This window comes from Myripristis murdjan, chromosome 14, assembly GCF_902150065.1.
Source record: "Myripristis murdjan chromosome 14, fMyrMur1.1, whole genome shotgun sequence".
NCBI lineage: Eukaryota > Metazoa > Chordata > Actinopteri > Holocentriformes > Holocentridae > Myripristis > Myripristis murdjan.
Window position 1 is genome coordinate 35,168,625 of NC_043993.1, and position 20,341 is coordinate 35,188,965.

The 20,341-nt window shown below is 44.3% G+C and overlaps 1 long non-coding RNA gene across 1 annotated transcript; it reads right to left on the reverse strand.

The window, feature by feature from the left end:
* Positions 1–13,420: 13,420 nt before the first annotated feature.
* Positions 13,421–14,244, reverse strand: LOC115371318 (uncharacterized). The gene is made up of 3 exons (XR_003929360.1): positions 14,138–14,244; positions 13,750–13,863; positions 13,421–13,466 (listed from the first exon to the last, which is right to left on the reverse strand). It is a non-coding gene; the product is annotated as an uncharacterized LOC115371318 (long non-coding RNA).
* Positions 14,245–20,341: the final 6,097 nt, after the last annotated feature.

Here is a 20,341-nt window from a genome sequence, read left to right on the forward strand (position 1 = left end):
GCGACGCCGCATCCAGGATCCATATGAGCCCGTTGGCTGTTTTCCAATAAAACGCCTCTGAATCCGTTGATAACGAGGAAGTTTTAGACCTAATTGTAGTGGCTAAGCCCTATATCTTAGCCCTACTGGCTGCTGACTGGGTTTGTTCCGACTTGTGCCCAAAATAGTGATTGTCCAAACTTTACGTAGCGTTGAAATCAAATTACTTAATAAAAGTCGTCACTTACGGCATAATGTTTACATAAACTCAAAATACATACATGCCGGTTAAGCACGCAACCACACACTGAGCACATTCTAAAACTGTGTGCTTCCCCAAATCAGTGACACCTGTGCTTGATTGGACCCTGATTATATATCCGGCCCTCAACCTTGACCATACAATGGTAGACTTGGTAACCAATGTAAACAAATATTGCTCCTACAGCTGATTTTAGCTGCTTTTGGAAATACACACAAATATAGTTTCAGCTTGCTCACATTTTCTCTAAAGCCTTGTTTGTATTTGTACTTCATGTGTGTGTGTGTGTATGCGTGTGTGTGTGTGCGCGTGTTTGCTCATACTGTGTCAGTACTCACATCCTCTCAGGCTGCCAGCTGGAATCCAGTCTTCTACATGTTCCAGCCTGTAGGGATGAACACAAAACCATCATCCTCTTCATCGTCATCATCATCATCTGCAGGTCAACTCAAGCACATGATACCAACACACCTGTGGCTGCTCTGATTGGCTGATCTCTCTCTGTCTGTCTGTCCAGTCTTGAGGCCACTGAGCAGTTTGGATATTTCCCAGGAAATGCTGCCTGCACTGACTGTGTCCAGCACAAGAACCAAGCAACCAAGCTGCTCCGCCTGGACTGACTCCACCCCTCTAGGACTGACTCCACCCCTCTACTGACCTCAGAGGACTGATTCCCCCCTTCTACTAACCTCAGAGGACTGACTCCACCCCTCTACTGACCTGAGAGTCTTCAGGCTGCAGTTTGGACTCTCCACCAGAGCAGACAGCAGCTCCACTCCTGAATCTTCCAGCTGGTTCTCACTCAGGTCCAGGTCTGTCAGATGGGGGTTGGACTTCAGAGCCGAGGCCAGAGAAGCACAGCTGCTCCTTGACAACCTGCAGTCACTCAATCTGAATAAAGAATAAAAAGTACAACTATAAGACCAGGAAGAGTGCAGATCTGTGGCAGGCCTCCCTCACAGAGCTGCGTCTGACTGGCTGCTTGTCACTGAAGAGCAGCAGCCTGACAGGTGAAGATCAAACCACTTCCTGTCTTTTAGGAATGGAATGAGTCTTGTGCTGTATCTTCATGCAAGCATGGACTCAACATTTTCCTCCAATCAGGGCGCTGCATAACAGAGTCAACACTGGTTAAAGGGGATTCAAGCTTCCTGTCATAACATTTCCATAATTCCAGATTTGAAGCATCACTCCTCAGTGAACTGGCTCCTTGCGCTCTGAGAGCTTTTTCTACTTCAGTATCTAGTTAGGGGCCGGGCAGCCTAAGCTGCCAGGACCCTCTTGTTTTCCTGCGCTTTCTTTCTTTCTTTCTTTCTTTCTTTCTTTCTTTCTTTCTTTCTTTCTTTCTTTCGAGGAAATCATACTTCCCATGCATGAAAAATCACCAAATTTTGCACAAAGGTCCAGTCCCATGCCAGATACATTCAGATGCAAACTCAAGCCAATAGTCCTGATGGTGGCGCTATAGCAAGCCTTTAAAGTTCAAAACTTTCAAAATTCATAACAAATCAACCATATGTGCTACAGCTTTGCAACTTTCACCAAAATGTAGCCCCAATACTGAAGAAACTTTTGTGCACTCAGACCTATTGCAAATTATGAAGTCCATCACTCTATTTTTTTTCAAAAACTGTAAAACTTGTTAAACCTATCTCCTCCCACAATTTTTGCTCAAATGTCACCAAATTTGATACAGAGCATCTTCAGACTGTCGTACACAAACAATCCACACAGATTTTTGATTTATCAAAAATTGAGCCTACAGTGCATCAAAATGTTTGACTGTAAACGGTACTATAAACATACACTTGCAAATTCTTGGTAAATAAATCTTCAATGTTCATGAAAAAATGGACAAAATTTTGGACTCATGGTAGATGATGTGTGGCAAATTTCAGAACTGTATCTCAAAAACTGAATTTTTGACAGCATTTTGAATTTTGCTCTCATGTGAACAATTGCAGTCAATGCAAGAATGGCATTTTTAAACATCAGTTTTTCACTTATGGAGCAAATCAATCATTGTTAAAAACACATGATCAACATCTCCATGCTGTCTAGATGCAATATGTGCATTTTCAGATTTTTGTCTTAATAACTAAATTTTTGACAGCTGTTTAAAATCTGCCTTTCCATGCATGGCTGGCTGCTGTCCTGCAGGTCAGTGATTGGCTCAGTCAGTTTGTGAAGCTGCATGTGAAGTTTTAGCTCAGTGAGATAGAGGCCAGGCCTCGGTGTCAAAGATTGTGCGTTCAAGCCTCAGCTTGTGCAACATTCCCATGTGCCAAAACTCACCAAACTTTGCACAAAGGTCCAGTCCCATGCCAGATCATCATTGTCAGATTTTTGTCTTGATGACTGATTTTTTTTTTTTTTTGTCTACAGTGGTTTGAAATCTCTCTTTTCATGCATAGGCGGCTGCTGCCATGTGACTGTCTTAGTCAATTTGTGAAGCCTCACATGAACTGACACTTGCCAATTAGCTCAGTGAGATAGAGCATTGTCCTTCATGCCAGAAACTGTGAGTTCAAGCCTCAACTGATGCAAAATGCACATTAAAATGCCACCTTTCTTTTCATTTTCCTATTCTCCACTTGTTGCTCAGAATTGCCTAAAATTGAACGGCACCGACCATTGCTGCGCAGCAACTACAATTATTATTAGGGATTTGCCATGTTTTCTAGCAGCCTGCTCACACTGATACAGGTATTCGTTTTGGACAAATGGAATTGATGAGCCCTGATGTGTTTTATTTTCTTCCACACATCACGGCAGCGATCTGGAACCGACGGCTGACCAGCTCTTTTTGATAGAAGTCATGTGGCTCCTGACAGAAACCGAGTTTCAAAGATTCATAAAAATACTCAAATCTAAATTAAGAATAAGGTTTCTCTCTCTCTCTCTCTCTCTCTCTCTCTCTGAGACGGTTGTTAGTTACTTGTCAAACCTCACAAAGCACACATGCATCCATGATACAGAACCTGACCAACCATCCTCACAAAAACTAAAATAACCATCAGCCCCAACTTTAAAAAAGCATAACATATACTTCACAGCAATATCATCCTATAGACATTTAGTGCTACTATATGATTCAAACAATATCCATACATTTATGTCATCATTAAAAAGTGCAGTCTGACCTGAGAGTCTTCAGTCTGCAGTTTGGACTCTCCAGTCCAGCAGACAGCAGCTCCACTCCTGAATCCTGCAGCTGGTTCTTACTCAGGTCCAGCTCTGTCAGATGGGGGTTGGACTTCAGAGCCGAGGCCAGAGAAGCACAGCTGCTCTTTGACAACCTGCACTCACTCAATCTGAATAAAGAATAAAATATGGAGCTATAACTTCCAGTGTTTTGGATATTTATCAGTCAGAGATTTTTCAAAATATTCAAAAAGGAAGGACAAACCAATTAAATAATTATTATAACAATTATATTAACAATACTGCTAATACTGAATTATTTATGTTACACCTTTAAAGCAAAGTTCCAAAGTGCTTTACAAAACCATCAGAGTAAATGAAAAGATAAAGATAACACCTGAAATGAAAAGACATCAAAATATTAAAAACACAAATAAACAGACAATGAAAGCAAGAAATGATAAAAGGTCAAAAATAATTCAAATTCAGTGCTAAATACGGATGACGTGTAAACAGCCATAGGTACGTCCATAAATAACAAATGACTGGCTCAGTGAAAAGTCCTCAGATGCCTTCAGTCCACCATCTTCTCACAGTAAAACTGGAGAACAAGAGCTTCTGCATCACATGACACCAGCACCCAGTCTCTTGACCAATCAGGGCCAAAGTTATGAGCATTTCAACAGTTTGACCAGGTGATGGCAGTAGAGGTGGACCCATCAATATATTGCTATAATATAGATACTGTGATATGAGATCAGATATCATGTGGGATTTGGGATATGGTAATATCTTATGGCATCAGTGTTGTCCTCTCCTGCTTTTAAAGGCTGCATTACAGTAAAGGGATGCAGTTTTCTCAACTTATTAGACGCTCCTCGCTGCTCTGTTATTGGCCTCAGCCTGCTCGCTCATCATATCCATATTACTAATGACTGTTCAGCAATACTTTACACTTTCATGAAAGCACCAACAGTCATCCTAACAATATCCTCACAATATGGATATCACGGTATTCAGTCAAAAACACGGTGACAGTCGACTGTGTTCATATGGCTCAGTCTGAGGGACTAGAGACAGAAAATATCCTGAAATAAACAAAATGTTCATTTGGCGTGGTCGTCTGTCAGCCTGCAGAGTTTAAACAAAGTTTTGCATGGGAAGTAGGTGAGCTGTGAAAAAGTGTGTGAAGATGATCAAAATAATTATCAATGAAAAACAAGAGGTCCTAAGGGTTTAGTTGAGGTTCAGAACAGTTACAAGACAACAGTTACCATGGGGGAATGTGATCAGGATGGTAAAAGTTGGACATATCAACTCCATACCATCATGCCTAATCTGTGAAAGATACCAGAATGCACTGATATGCCCACATTGGGATTTTTGTCCCTGATGATTCACCAAAGAAAATATTGGAATCCTTTGTGAATCCATAGTTGGACCAAGGCCTCCATGATGGTGTCCTCTACACGTTCTGTGGAATTACCACAATAAATATCAGATTCCCACAGATGGAGGCCATTTGGACCCCTGCATGTTGAAATAATGTACAATATCATCACTCAAGTTCACAGTTTTTCATTTCAACACACAAGGATTGTGTGAAAATACAGTTTGACAACAATTTGAGATGTAAGCCTGTAAAACTCCTGTTCAACTAACAGAATATTACATGTTCACACATCATTAAAAAGTGCAGTCTGACCTGAGAGTCTCCAGTCTGCAGTTTGGACTCTCCAGTCCAGCAGACAGCAGCTCCACTCCTGAATCCTGCAGCTCGTTCTCACTCACGTCCAGCTCTGTCAGATGGGGGTTGGACTTCAGAGCCGAGGCCAGAGAAGCACAGCTGCTCTCTGTCAACTTGCAGCTCCTCAGTCTGAATAAAGAATAAAATATGTAGCTATAATTTCCAGTGTTTTGGATATTTATCAGTCAGAGATTTTTCAAAATATTCAAAACGGAAGGACAAACCAATGAAATGATTATTATAACAATTATATAATACTGATAACACTAATTTATATTTATGTTACACCTTTAAAGCAAAGTTCCAAAGTGCTTTACAAAACCATCAGAGTAAATGAAAAGATAAAGATAACACCTTAAATGAAAAGACATCAAAATATTAAAAACACAAATAAGTAGACAATGAAAGAAAGAATGATAAAAGGCCCAAAATTATTCAAATTCAGTGCTAAATACGGATGACGTGAAAACAGCCATAGGTATGTCCATAAATAACAAATGAATGGCTCAGTGAAAAGTCCTCAGATGCCTTCAGTCGACCATCTTCTCACAGTAAAACTGGAGAACAAGAGCTTCTGCATCAAATGACACCAGCACCCAGTCTCTTGACCAATCAGGGCCAAAGTTATGAGCATTTCAACAGACTGACCAGGTGATGGCAGTAGAGGTGGGCCCATCAATATATTGCTATAATATGGATACTGTGATATGAGATCAGATATCATGTGGGATTTGGGATATGGTAATATCTTATGGCATCAGTGTTGTCCTCTCCTGCTTTTAAAGGCTGCATTACAGTAAAGGGATGCAGTTTTCTCAACTTATTAGACGTCCTTGCTGCTCTATTATTGGCCTCAGCCTGCTCACTCATCATACCCATATTACTAATGACTGTTTATCAGGTCAGTTGTTTATCAGTCACAGGTGTGTTAATTGAGGACAGGAGCTCACACAGGTGTATTAAGTCTCCTTCACTCTCTGCTCTTCAGTTGAGGAGGATCTCTTTGTTCTTTGATCCTCAGTGCGTCTGAGTGAACAGTTCATTCTAGATTATTCGTTTCAAGTCATGTTTATTTTCCCATCGTTGCCTGAGCAGTAACATAATTGTTTAGGGCCCTATAAAATCCGTTTTATTTTTTCTCAAATTCCATTTTTTCCGTTTAAATTTTTGGAAATTCTGAAATTACAAAATTACAAATTACAAATTGTTTTTTAGGGTGCCTATTGTCATCTGGCCGGGGACTACAGCAGGATATTAGCCATGTTGGCTAAAGCTGCCCTTTTTACTGTCATTGAATTGCAGTTAATTAATTGGGACTGTCCACGACATAATAAACTAATAAACTAAACTAAACTAAATGACGATGTTTAGGATGCTGCAGTCTCTGGCATCAGTGGTCTCATCCACAACGACAGAGTACTTTTTACCACAAATCTTTTGTAGCCCAGAGGAGATATGTTGCTCAGACACTCGGTAAGTAGTGTTAGTGTATGTTTATGAGTTGTAGAACATAATAAATTATCTTGAAGGAGTAGATGTTTACCAGTAAGCTTGACTCCAATAATTTAACAATATGTTAAATTATTATTTGTTTTAAAAATGTAAATTACTTATCAAACATACCTAACAATTCAACTACTAATGAATGAGCAGTAGTATGCCTGTGTGAATGAGCAGTAGTATGCATGTGATAACATAGATTGAAAAATAAGCCGAAGTGATACCGCTTCTCTGAATAGACAAGCTAAGCCAGTGTGCTGCTGTTAGCCAGTGAAAACAGAGCAGAGTGGCAACTCTTCGCTTTGTTACACAATTAGGGGTGTCACAATTTCGATTTTTAATCGAAATCGATCGAAATTACGTCATGGTCTCGAGCATCGAAATCAAAGAGAGGATCGACGATCCTCCTCTTGAACCCGCTCCTGCATGTCTCAAATCAGCAGTGTGGAAGTATTTCGCGTTCCCAGTGATTTATATCGGCAAAGTTTGCGTTGTCAACAAGAAGACCACTGTGTGCAAGCTATGCTATGTGCGTGTACCATACCCGGCCACGGGAAACACAACGAACATGGCAGTTGTTATTATTATTATTATTATATTTGTTTTTGTTGTTTTCCACTTGACTGAGAACAAGATTGTTACTTTTATATTGTAAATAAATTATTTAAATTTGACCATTAGTGTCTATAATGTGATACATTACACAAGAATAATGAAAACTGCATCACTTATGAGACTATGTAGCCGATCTTTTGAAATAAGATTTACAAAATTTAATTAATAAAACCAATGATCGTAGACTAGACTACTCTAAAAATGGCATAGGCGTCTGTGCTATAAGAAGAAGGAAAAAATCGAGAATCGGATTGAATCGTGACCCTAAAATTGAAAATCAAATCGAATCAAGGATTTGGAGAATCGTGACACCCCTGTACACAATCCATGTCAGTACGCTGCTGTAGCTGGAAAGTTTCTTTGCCTTTTGGACTCGTACGGTTCCGGTGCAGTTGTTGTAATGTTTTTTTCTTGGTGGTGCAGGTGCAGGTGAAACGACTGGAGGGGTTGTGCCACCCAGATTTGCTTCCCACCATGTAATTTTCCCCAGACATATGTTCATATTCCACACAAAAACAGCATTTCATTCAAATTATGTCAAATTCCGCGATATTCCGTGTTAAAAATAGATTCCGTTTTATTTGGCTAATTCCGCGATTCCGTGATCGTGGAAATTATAGGGCCCTAGATGTTCACTAGACCAGACTGGTAGTCTGACTACCAGTCTGGTCTAGTGAACATCAGCGTGAACTGATGAAGCCACTTGGATAAGGGGCAAAACGTCTGCTAGACATATAACTAAGTCCAGTTGACCTGACCCAGTTTCCTTCAGATACAGAAGAAACCAAGCAGTAGAAACCTGATGCTCAAGTTCAGTTACACAGCAAAAACTCTGATTTTGAAGTATTGTAGGGGTGAGCTGCTAAGGGCATCACCATCATGTTGCCTCCAATTTACCCTGGACAACCTGAAGTATATTTTTTCTCTCAGAATCAATCCTTTATCCTGAATATTTAGAGAACTACATATCTTTATTGTATTTCTGATGGTGTCAGGTATGGAAGCAGCTCTACACTGTTTGTATAATGTTGATTTCACATCAGGACTAACCGAGCCTTCCTGCAGTTCCTCACAGCTGGGATCAGTCTCCGTAGTCCCTCATGTGATGTGTAATACATCTGCAGGTCCAACTCATCCAGAACCTCCTCTGACATCTGCAGCATGTAGGCCAGAGCTGAGCAGTGGATATCAGAGAGTTTCTTCTTTGATCTGTTCTCTGACTTCAGGAACTCTTGGATATCCTGATGTACTGAGAGTTCGTTCATCTCCATCAAACAGTGGAAGATGTTGATGCTTCTGTCAGGTGAGACAGTGTAGGTGTTCATCCCCTTCAGGTTGTAGATGACTCTCTGGATGTCTTCTGGTCTGCTCTTTGTCCGACCCAGCAGGCCTCCTAAGAGCCTCTGGTTGGACTGAAGTGAGAGGCCATGAAGGAAACGGACAAAGAGGTCCAGTTGGCCATTTTTGCTCTGCAGGGCTTCAGACATGAATGTCTCCAGGAAGATATCCAACGATGGCTTTTTGTCATCACATTTTCTCCTCATGACTCTGGCCAGTACCTTTGTGTTCCTGTTGGTGTAGCAGTGGAAGATGTAGACTGCAGCGAGAAACTCCTGAATGCTCAGATGAACAAAGCAGTAGACTTTTCTCTGGAAGAGCACACACTCAGTTTTGAAGATCTCTGTGCACACTCCTGAGTACACCGAGGCCTCTCTGACATCAAGACCACACTCCTCCAGGTCTTCTTGGTAGAACATCAGGTTGCCTTTCTCCAGATGTTCAAACGCCAGCCTGCCCAGCTTCAGAAGAACTTCCCTGTCAGTCTCCATCAGCTCCTGCTGACTCCTGTCATGTCTCTCATCGTACTTGTGCTTCTTCCTCTGTGTCTGAACCAGCAGGAAGTGTGAGTACATGTCAGTCAGGCTCTTGGGCAGCTCTCCTCTCTGGTCTGTAGTCAACATGTGCTCCAGAACTGTAGCAGTGATCCAGCAGAAGACTGGGATGTGGCACATGATGAGGAGGCTCCTGGACGCCTTGATGTGTGAGATAATTCCGCTGCACAGCTTCTCATCACCGGATCTCCTCCTGAAGAACTCCTCCTTCTGGAGGTCAGTGAACCCTCGGACTTCTGTTACCCTGTCGACACATGTAGGAGGGATCTGATTGGCTGCCGCAGGTCTGGAAGTTATCCAGAGGAGAGCCGAGGGAAGCAGGTTCCCCTTGATGAGGTTTGTCAACAGCACGTCTACTGATGATGTCTGTGTGACATCAGACAAGACCTCATTGTTCTGGAAATCCAATAAAAACCTGCTTTCATCCAGGCCGTCAAAGATGAACACGACTTTACAGATGGCGAGCTTCTCTGCTGTGACCGTCTGTAATGTTGGATGGAAAACACGGAGCAGCTGGAGAATGCTGTAGCGCTCATCTTTGATCAAGTTCAGCTCCCGGAACGAAAGCAGAACCACAAGACTGACATGTTGGTTTTCCAAGCCCTCTGCCCAGTCCAGAGTGAACTTCTGCACTGAGAAGGTTTTTCCAATGCCAGCAACGCCCTGCGTCATAACTACTCTGATGTGTGTGTCTTTGTCAGGTAAGGGTTTAAAGATGTCGTGGCACTTGATTGGAGTGTCACTGAGGGTCTCCATCTTGGATGTTGTCTCCAGTTGCCACACCTCATGTTGGGTATTAACCCCTTCCCTCCGTCCCTGTGTGATGTAGAGCTCAGTGTAGATCCTGTTGAGGGGGGTTCCACTTCCTGCTGCAGCAGTTCCTTCTGTCACAAATTCACATCTCCTCCTCAGACTGATCTTATGCTCGTCTAAAACCTCCCGCAGACCGCCGTCCACTGGGCTGGTTTGACTGCTTGTCTGCAGTCCAGGTCTTGTTCTGGATCTTTCTCCACACTGGGGACAGGCAGGATCTCCTGATGGATCAGACTGGTCCCAGTATGAGGTGATGCACCGGCTGCAGAACCAGTGTCCACAGCTGGTGGAGACTGGATCCCTCAGGACCTCCTGACACAAAGCACAGCAGGACAGCTGCTCCTTCACATCACCTCTACTCCTCTTCCTGTCCCTGCGGAGATGAAAACAGTTTGTTTATGTTTAGACAACATTACGCTTTAACTGAAATCTTAAAATGTTTTATAAAAAATGTCATAAGTGGTCTCTTATGTCACTTTCTCTTATGTCACATTTACATGGATTGCAATATTCTAATATTAATGCAATTACGACATTATTTACAAAACTAAATGTCCATGTAAGCAGCATGACATCCACTTTGAGTTTTTGGAGCAGATTATGACAAATATAGCAATCCAAGAGCTTGACAGCTCATGTTTTTTTTTTTTTTTAATTATTATTGTCAATCTGTAAAAGATAATTAATGTTTCACCTCTGTGAGTGTGTGTGAATGGTTGATGTGTGTTTGTCCGAGTGCGTGCTCTGTGTATTATTGACTCAGGTCTTCATGGAGTTGGTGGTTGTGTGGCTCGGGTCCCTGGCTGCTCCGGTGCATCTGACTGCCCTTGGTGTCCTCGTCCCTCATCCGCCAATTGTCTTTACACTACATCCTTTTCATTATACATATATTTCTTTTATTGGTTGTGTTCTGTGTTTACAACATCTATTGCATGTCTGTCCGTCCTGGGGAGGGATCCCTCCTCTGTTGCTCCCCTGAGGTTTCTTCCTATTTTTCTCCCTGTCAAAGGGGTTTTTTAGGGAGTTGTTCCTCATCCGATGTGAGGGTCTAAGGACAGAGGAGGTTGTATTTCCTGTAAAGCCTTTTGAGACAAATTTGTAATTTGTGATTCTGGGCGATATAAATAAATAAAATTGAATTGAATTGAATTGAATTGAATTGAATTGACCAACAACAAAAGCAAAAAATCTGAACAGTTTCCGGGTGAGGAGGAAACTCACTGCAACAAGCTTTCAACAAGCAAAAGAGGATGACACCCCCTTAACTTAACCCTGAGATTAGTCACCATTGTTATGACTTCAGTCTACTACTACTAAACCCCATAACAAATGTCTGAATTCCCTCCACATCCAAGTGGGTTTTCATGCTGGGTTCCAGTGCTCCTGTCTGGTTCCAGGACCAGAAGTCAGGTATTACAACACTCAGGCTGGGACAATATGCTGATCTCCTGATCTGATACTATCATGACACCTGGGAGCCGATCGATACATGTGATTCTTAAGTATCCTCTTATCCCTGTTGTGTAAATGTGTCAGAAAGTGGCCCTTACTGTCAGTCCAGCTGGAGAAGCAGAGCTCCTCTGAACAGCCTCGCTCTCTAGTTTGTGTCTGTAAAGTTTGATGAGGCTGCGATTCTCCTAGAGGTCACTAGAGGTCATTTTCTACAGCGACGTCCAGTTTGACAAAAGTCTCTGCCTGCAGTGAAATGGCTGCTATGGGGGCCAACATCATCACACAGGAATCAAATGTGGCTCATTGAATCCACAAGAGTCTCAGCTTTCCAGTCAAAGCCAACTGATGCAGCTCCAAGACTGTTTAGGCCCCAGTCTGCACACACACACCATTTTACAACAGGCCACAAGAACACATGTGGACTGCAGGCTTTGGGGCCCAAACTGCATGGGATTAGCAGAAGGTGGGCGTGTCTGCAAAGGGCCCAGAGAACCCATTTTCATTCACACAGCTGGAGGTCAGAGGTTAAAAAAAAGCTAAAATTTAGCCAAAGTTAGAAACAATATTTTTTCCAGAGTGTTCTCAGGTTCTGTAATTGCATTGGTAAAATAATACAGCAATGTGTTGAACCTTGTGTTTTTTACTTTGAACCTTGATGTTGAAATGAAAATGTACTTCTGAATAATTAAGTATTTTTTAAAAGAGATTACTTTAACTCAAATAAAACATTGACTGAGCAACTTCCACTGGCAGTGCAGATCCAGGAGGCTTGTGGACTTGGGCCTGTGTGTGTGTGTGTGTGTGTGTGTGTGTGTGTGTGTGTGAGACGTGAGCCATGGTGCATCACATGCACATCAGTCTGAGAAGCACAGGATCAGATTTATCTGTCAGTCAATGTGAATCTAAACTTCAGACACAGGTGTGTGAAGAACTTGTGAGTGCAGGTGCAAGTGGAAATGTTCTCAGGTGTTTTGGTGCAAAACATCAAACAGCATCATAGTTTGTGGAAAACAGCACAGACCCAGATGGGTTTTGGTTGAACAGCTGGATTGCAGTTTGCAGTCTCTTTACTTGTTATCCTCACAACTTGCTCTGCTATATAATCTCATGTCATCATATTCCATCAGGCTCACAGTCTAACAGCTGTCTTACTTTGTGTCTGAAGGTCCAGGTTCAGCACTGAAGGTTAGAGGTGGCTCTTTAGACTGGTCACTCTTCATGGACAGACAGCTGGACACTGCAGACTGTGCTCTGCGGTAGGAACCTCTGGAAACACAAATGTTTGAAACATGTTATTAGTTCTTGTAAATCAGGGCTCCAGACTAACTTCCACTGGCAGCACTGGTGCTCCCAGCTTTCCCAGTCACTCACAGCAGCTCATGATTTGGTCGCACCTTTTTTTGTGTGTGTGGGGGGGGTTCAGCTAAAAGAGCAGATGCGGCTCATGATCTGAAGCATCAGTTTTGGGGTCACGTCTACTTTCTCCATGCGCCACAAACAGATTTCACAAGAAAACAGTGAACACACACTGCACTCTAACAGCTGTCTTACTTTGTGTCTGAAGGTCCAGGTTCAACACTGAAGGTTAGAGGTGGCTCTTTAGACTGGTCACTCTTCATGGACAGACAGCTGGACACTGCAGACTCTGCTCTGCGGTAGGAACCTCTGGAAACACAAATGTTTGAAACATGTTATTAGTTCTTGTAAATCAGGGCTCCAGACTAACTTTTCCACTGGCAGCACTGGTGCTCCCAGCTTTCCTAGTCGCTCCCAGCAGCTCATGATTTGGTCGCAGCCTTTTTTTGTGAGGAGGGGTCCAGCTAAAAGAGCGGATGTGGCTCATGATCTGAAGCATCAGTTTTGGTGTCAAGTCTACTTTCTCCATGCACCACAAACAGATTTCACAAGAAAACAGTGAACACACACTGCACTCTAACAGCTGTCTTACTTTGTGTCTGAAGGTCCAGGTTCAGCACTGAAGGTTAGAGGTGGCTCTTTAGACCGGTCACTCTTCATGGACAGACAGCTGGACACTGCAGACTGTGCTCTGCGGTAGGAACCTCTGGAAACACAAATGTTTGAAACATGTTATTAGTTCTTGTAAATCAGGGCTCCAGACTAACTTTTCCACTGGCAGCACTGGTGCTCCCAGCTTTCCCAGTCGCTCCCAGCAGCTCATGATTTGGTCGCAGCCTTTTTTTGTGAGGAGGGGTCCAGCTAAAAGAGCGGATGTGGCTCATGATCTGAAGCATCAGTTTTGGTGTCAAGTCTACTTTCTCCATGCGCCACAAACAGATTTCACAAGAAAACAGTGAACACACACTGCACTCTAACAGCTGTCTTACTTTGTGTCTGAAGGTCCAGGTTCAGCACTGAAGGTTAGAGGTGGCTCTTTAGACCAGTCGCTCTTCATGGACAGACAGCTGGACACTGCAGACTCTGCTCTGTGGTAGGAACCTCTGGAAACACAAATGTTTGAAACATGTTATTAGTTCTTGTAAATCAGGGCTCCAGACTAACTTTTCCACTGGCAGCACTGGTGCTCCCAGCTTTCCCAGTCGCTCACAGCAGCGGTCACACCCTTTTTTTGTGAGGGGGGGTCCAGCTAAAAGAGCGGTTGTGGCTCATGATCTGAAGCATCAGTTTTGGGGTCACGTCTACTTTCTCCATGCACCACAAACAGATTTCACAAGAAAACAGTGAACACACACTGCTCTCTAACAGCTGTCTTACTTTGTGTCTGAAGGTCCAGGTTCAACACTGAAGGTTAGAGGTGGCTCTTTAGACCGGTCGCTCTTCATGGACAGACAGCTGGACACTGGAGACGCTGCTCTGCCCTCCCCTTCCTCCACACAGTCACTCATCTTCTGCTTTAAGTCAGTCTAAGAAGTGCAAACACACACACACACACACACACACACACACACACACACACACCAAAGGGATGATATATGGGTTAATGTTCTCGTTTCCTAATGGACAAAAGGCATTAATTGTATTAAATGGAGTGTTGTGAAGCTCTTATTTTGTTAACCTTTTCCTGTTTGGTGTCTCACTTCCTTCATACTCACTAGATGTTTCTAGCTTTGCCACCACCTAATTGCATTGATTGAGTTCACCTGTTCACTCCCTTATTTAAGACTGCACTTCCCTTCACTCCTTCTTTTCACTTTCACATGGGGCGGCAGACCTGGTGAGTTTTGTTTGTTTCCTTAGTTTAATTAGTAACCTCAGCCTTATTGACATTTATCTTTATTTTGTGCAATGAGGTCAGTTTATGTTCAGTTTTAATCTTTTGTTTGCTTTCTTTCAGACCTGATGACCCACGTGTGTCTGTTTGCCCCCTTTTCTCATGCTGAACCTGAGAATAAATCCTTTAAATAATCTGCATCTCCTGGCAATGCTTTACATTCCTGACAGAATGTTTCTGTAATGATAGTCTCAATAAGAAAATTGAACCTCCTACATTACATGGTCCTTCGAGCCGGATTTAGACTATTGTTAAGGTGTGTTCACACCGGACGCGATAACGCGAATTCGCGCGTCAAGTTTACATTAAAAGTCAATGCAAAGACGCGATGACGCGCGATTTCGGGTCGGGCGGCGCGTTTCGCGCGATACACGCGACGCGTTGACGCTTCATCGCGTCGCGTTGACGCTTCATCGCGTCGCGTTGGACGCTTCATCGCGTCGCGTTGGACGCTTCATCGCGTCGCGTTGGACGCTTTATCGCGTCAAACGCCTCATCGCGCAAGTTGAAAAATTTCAACTTTTGACGCGACATCGCGTGATGCTTTGACGCGATAGCCAATCAGTGTTGATATTCTCCCTACGTCACCTATGTCAAGAACTGCCAAAGGAAATCGAAAAATGGAGGACAATATTATTGTTGCCGTGTGCGGGCTACCGGGCTGCCAGGCTGCCGTGTGCCGGCTGCCAGGCTGCCGTGTGCGGGCTACCGAGCTGCCGGGCTGCCGGGCTGCCCTGTGCCGGCTGCCGGGCTGCCGTGTGCGGGCTGCCGGGCTGCCGTGTGCGGGCTGCCGGGCTGCCGTGTGCGGGCTGCCGGGCTGCCCTGTGCCGGCTGCCGGGCTGCCCTGTGCCGGCTGCCGGGCTGCCGTGTGCGGGCTGCCGGGCTGCCCTGTGCCGGCTGCCGGGCTGCCGTGTGCGGGCTGCCGGGCTGCCCTGTGCCGGCTGCCGGGCTGCCGGGCCGCCCTGTGCCGGCTACCGGGCTGCCCTGTGCGGGCTGCCGTGTGCCGGTAAATTTTGCGAATATGTGTCCGTTGCTAATGCAGCTATTGGATGTAATTTACTATTAACCATGCTAGCGGTAACGTTAACCCGGCATATCTGTCTCGCTACGTGTGTGCGTCTTGTCAGTGGATGTGTGTCGCCACAGATGGAAAAGTCTGCGGGACACCTACATCAGGGAGAGGAAGGAGGGAGAGAGGAGGGTGGGTTCGCATCAACGCGTCCATCGCGCGATAGACGCGATTGGGGAAATAAATGATTCCATGGTCACGCGGCGCGTTTCGCGCGTGACGCGCGATTTTATCGCGTTCATCGCGTCCGGTGTGAACACGGCTTTATGGATTCACAGCCACCAGATGGGACCATTCGACATTCTGAACGTGATTATGAAGTCCAGTATCCTGGAGTTAAAGGTGCTGCATGCCAAACAGAAGGCACACAATGCACTCATCATACAGACACGCATGGGCTTCAAGATGACACACAAGAGCAACAAACAATTCCTGAGCCAGACAGTAAAATGGAGGATAACATAAATGACTTTGCCAATCCTGTGCCTACTGATCAGGCTGAAATCATGAAAGAGATTTTAGTGACAATGAGAGGGATTCAGCGTCTCATGAGTAGATCATCCACTCCAAAGTCCTCTTCCTCCAGATCTACACCCATATCTGGGTCATCTGCAGGGAACTCTGTGTGTAACTTGGCAGCAACCACCAAGACACAGCACCAAGCTGTTCAACCTCCAAGTGTTACAATACTTCAACCACAATCATCTTGTCCACCAGAGGTCAGCCGTCATCCTGTTGCTGTTTCTTCTGCTGTGCCATGTTTTCCTAACTTGTCGATCCTTGATGCTGCAGTTCCTTCAGCTGATTTACCTAAGCCAATAGGTACTTCACAAGACTTACCCTCCAGTTATCCTGCTGCAGCACCACTAGAGGGCCACCGACAAAGTCCATATATTCAACCTTTGAATCCTCCAGTTGTAAACTCGGCTCAGCCTCTTGTTTCCTTTTCCACCCAGCAGGAGCAGTGTTTCCCTCAAATGTCCCAGTCCTCTATATCTCATGACTACCAGCCACAGAGATCTTTGGCACCCTCTACTGGCAGAACACATGTCTACAAGCTGGAGGGCCCCTCTTTTCCAGACCTTACCAGAGAAGATGAAATGCAGTACAGGATGCTGCGGATGGCGCTGAGTAACCTTCTTGACCCCAATGAGACAGAGCATTTTAAATATCACGTTCTTCTTGATCATCTGAAGGTGGACCAAGCCAAAAGATTAGCTCTTGCTTTCTCCTATGCATCTGACCCATACACCCAAGCTATCAAGGCCCTTGATGAACGTTATGGGCAACCTAGACAACTGGCATTGAAGGAGCTCAGAAACATCATGGATCTCCCTTTTATCAGAGCAGGTGATGGCCAAGCTCTCGACAACTTTGCCCTTCGTGTACAAGCACTTGTTGGTCTGCTTAGCACAATGGAAGATCAAGGACAGGCAGAACTCCTCTGTGGCTCTCACGTGGAGCATCTCCTTGAAAATTTGCCTGCAGAACACTCCAGTCGCTTTAAACGGCATGTCTACAGGAGTCAAGGTGTCATGAGGTATGACTTACTACTTTTCTCATCTTGGTTGCAAACTGAAGCCCGATGTCAATCGAGAAAAGAGCTGTCTAACTCATCTTCCAATCAACAAAGACATCCCCGTAAATCCATACCTCCTCTGACTACAATTCTACATGGAGCAAACAAACCTAATGAACCCACGCCATCTTCAGAGCTCTTTCCAAAGTCCAGAGCAACCTGTGCATATTGCAGATCATTTGAACATCATATCAGTAGATGCCCTGAGTTCACTGAGATGACAAAGGAACAAAAGACAAACTGGATAAAGGAGAACAAGCGCTGTTGGTGCTGTGCTCGATCTCATCAAGCCGCTAAGTGTGATCTGAAGAATACTGTGCCACCTGCAAAGGAAGACATCTACAAATACTGTGTGATGTAAATCAGAGATCCAACCCCCTTGTCAGTTCTGCTGTGAGGACATTATATCTTGATCGACCAAGCGACTGCAATAGTACTCTTTTGAAAGTTGTAAAAGTTCTCCTTCATAGTGGAAAACAAACCCTGGAAACATATGCTGTCCTTGATGATGGTTCTCAACGTACCATTCTTTTGCAGTCAGCTGCCCAGCATCTCCACCTGAATGGTAAAGCTGAGAAATTATCCCTCAGAACTGTTCGCCAAGAGGTTGAAACTCTTGACGGTTTATCTGTTAGCTTTCAAATCTCCCCTGTTGCCTACCCAGAGAAGACTTTCACCATCAATCAAGCCTTTACTGCAAACCAATTAGCACTGTCAGACCACACTTACCCGGTGCTATCCCTTCAAAGAAAATACAAGCATCTACAAGGTCTTCCATTACCATACATCAACAAGGCATCACCACTGCTGCTCATAGGCTCGGATCACATCCATCTTATCACTCCTGTCTCTCCGGTCAGACTGGGCCCTTCTGGATCTCCTGCAGCTGTCCAAACCCGTCTAGGATGGACACTCCAAGGCCCCATCAGAGACTTTGAATCTCAGAATTCTTCAGTGCCTGTTCAGTGTTTGTTTACATCCTTCAGGTCCCCAGCAGATGAATTACATTATCATGTTGAGAAACTCTGGGCACTTGATACTTTACCTGCACGTAGATCAAAGCAAGACCAACAAGCCATGGAGCTTCTTGAACAGGCTACAGAAAGAGTTCAAGTCAATGGTGTCAACCGCTACGCCATTCCCCTTTTGAGGCTAGCAAATTCTCCCCTCTTGAACATTCCTCAGTTGGCAGTGATGTCACGACTCGTAACACTGAATCTAGACTATCCAAAGATCCAGACAGAGCTGGAAACAGGCTGGTTATGTTGCCAAGTTAACCCCTGACGAGGTTCGTAACACCAAAGAAGCTTGGTACATTCCTCATCATATGGTAACTCATAACAACAAAGATCGCATAGTATTCGACTGCTCATTCACATTTCAAGGACAATGCCTCAACAAATACCTGCTGCCAGGACCAATCCTTGGGCCGTCACTCCTTGGTGTGCTGCTGCGCTTCAGGCAACATGCTGTAGCAATAAGTGGTGATATTAAAAGCATGTTTCACCAAATCTGTCTCCTTCCTCAAGATCGGCCCCTTCTTCGATTCCTATGGCGTGACTTGAACAAAGATGTTCTTCCCTCTGTGTACCAATGGCAGGTCCTTCCCTTTGGTACTACTTGTAGTCCCTGCTGTGCAACCTATGCCCTGCAAAAACATGTGAAGCAAAACCAACCAGATGAAGATGTGCAGTATTCAGTAACCCAGTGCTTCTATGTTGACAATTGCTTGCAAAGCTTTCCCTTAGCAGTGACAGCCCAAACACTCCTTGACAAATTGAGAGCTGCTCTTTCAACAGGAGGCTTTGATATCTGTCAATGGGCAAGCAATGATCCCACTGTGATTAGCCATCTACCCTCTGAAGCAAGGTCCAAAAGCAGTGAACTTTGGCTTTCTGAAGATCGGGCTGATCCCCAAGAGCGTACACTGGGACTGTTATGGAACTGCAAACCTGACCTTTTCAGGTACAAATACAGAATCCTTGAGTCACATGCCACAACAATGCGTCACATCTACAGAGTCCTTGCTCGTCTGTATGACCCACTAGGCTACCTCCTACCTTTCACAACTCGTGTAAAAATTCTGGTTCAACAACTCTGGAGAAAAGAGAGGGAATGGGATGATCCTCTCCTTCCACATGACATCCTTACAGCATGGAAAGCCTGGGAAGAAGAGCTACATTATCTTCCACAAATCACCATCCCTCGCTGTTATACCTCCAAAGGGATGGATTCCCCCACCACAGCACGAGATATCCATATCTTTTGTGACGCATCTGAACATGCCTATGGTGCTGTTGCTTATCTGAGATCAGAAGATAAAGGCCAAGTAGAACTGAGTTTCATACTAGCTCGCTCACATGTCTCCCCAAAACGACAGTTATCAGTACCAAGACTGGAACTATGTGCGGCACTAACCGGTGCACGCCTCTGTGACCTCATCAGAAATGAACTCACTTTCCCTATCAGAAACACTACACTTTGGACTGATTCAACAACTGTTCTCCACTGGCTTCAAGCAGACTCTTGCCGCTTTAAAGTATTCGTAGGAGCAAGAATATCAGAAATCCAAAACCTCACAAACAGTCAAGACTGGAGATATGTCAACTCAGCAAGTAACCCTGCTGATGATGTTACAAGAGGAAAATCCTTGCCAGATATCCTCACTCCAAATCGATGGAACAATGGCCCACCATTCTTGTATGGATCTCCAGATACCTGGCCCAAACTTCAGTCTGCAGAACCTGCTGATGATCAAACAGAGTTGAAGAAGTCTTTTTTCTGTGGTGTCATCAATGCCATTTCCAGTGTTCAAAACATGAATAGTTTCAAGACTTACCAAGATCTTCTGAATGCCACTGCTCAGTCTCTCTCTAATCTGACCAGTGGAAATCCTTCTGCATCTGACTACCTGAAAGCAGAACAGGAAATCCTCCAACAAGCACAGATGGACAGCTTTGGTGAAGACCTAACTTGCCTCCAATCACATAAACCACTTCCAACAAACAGTCATCTACTCTGCTTATCCCCAGAGCTGTG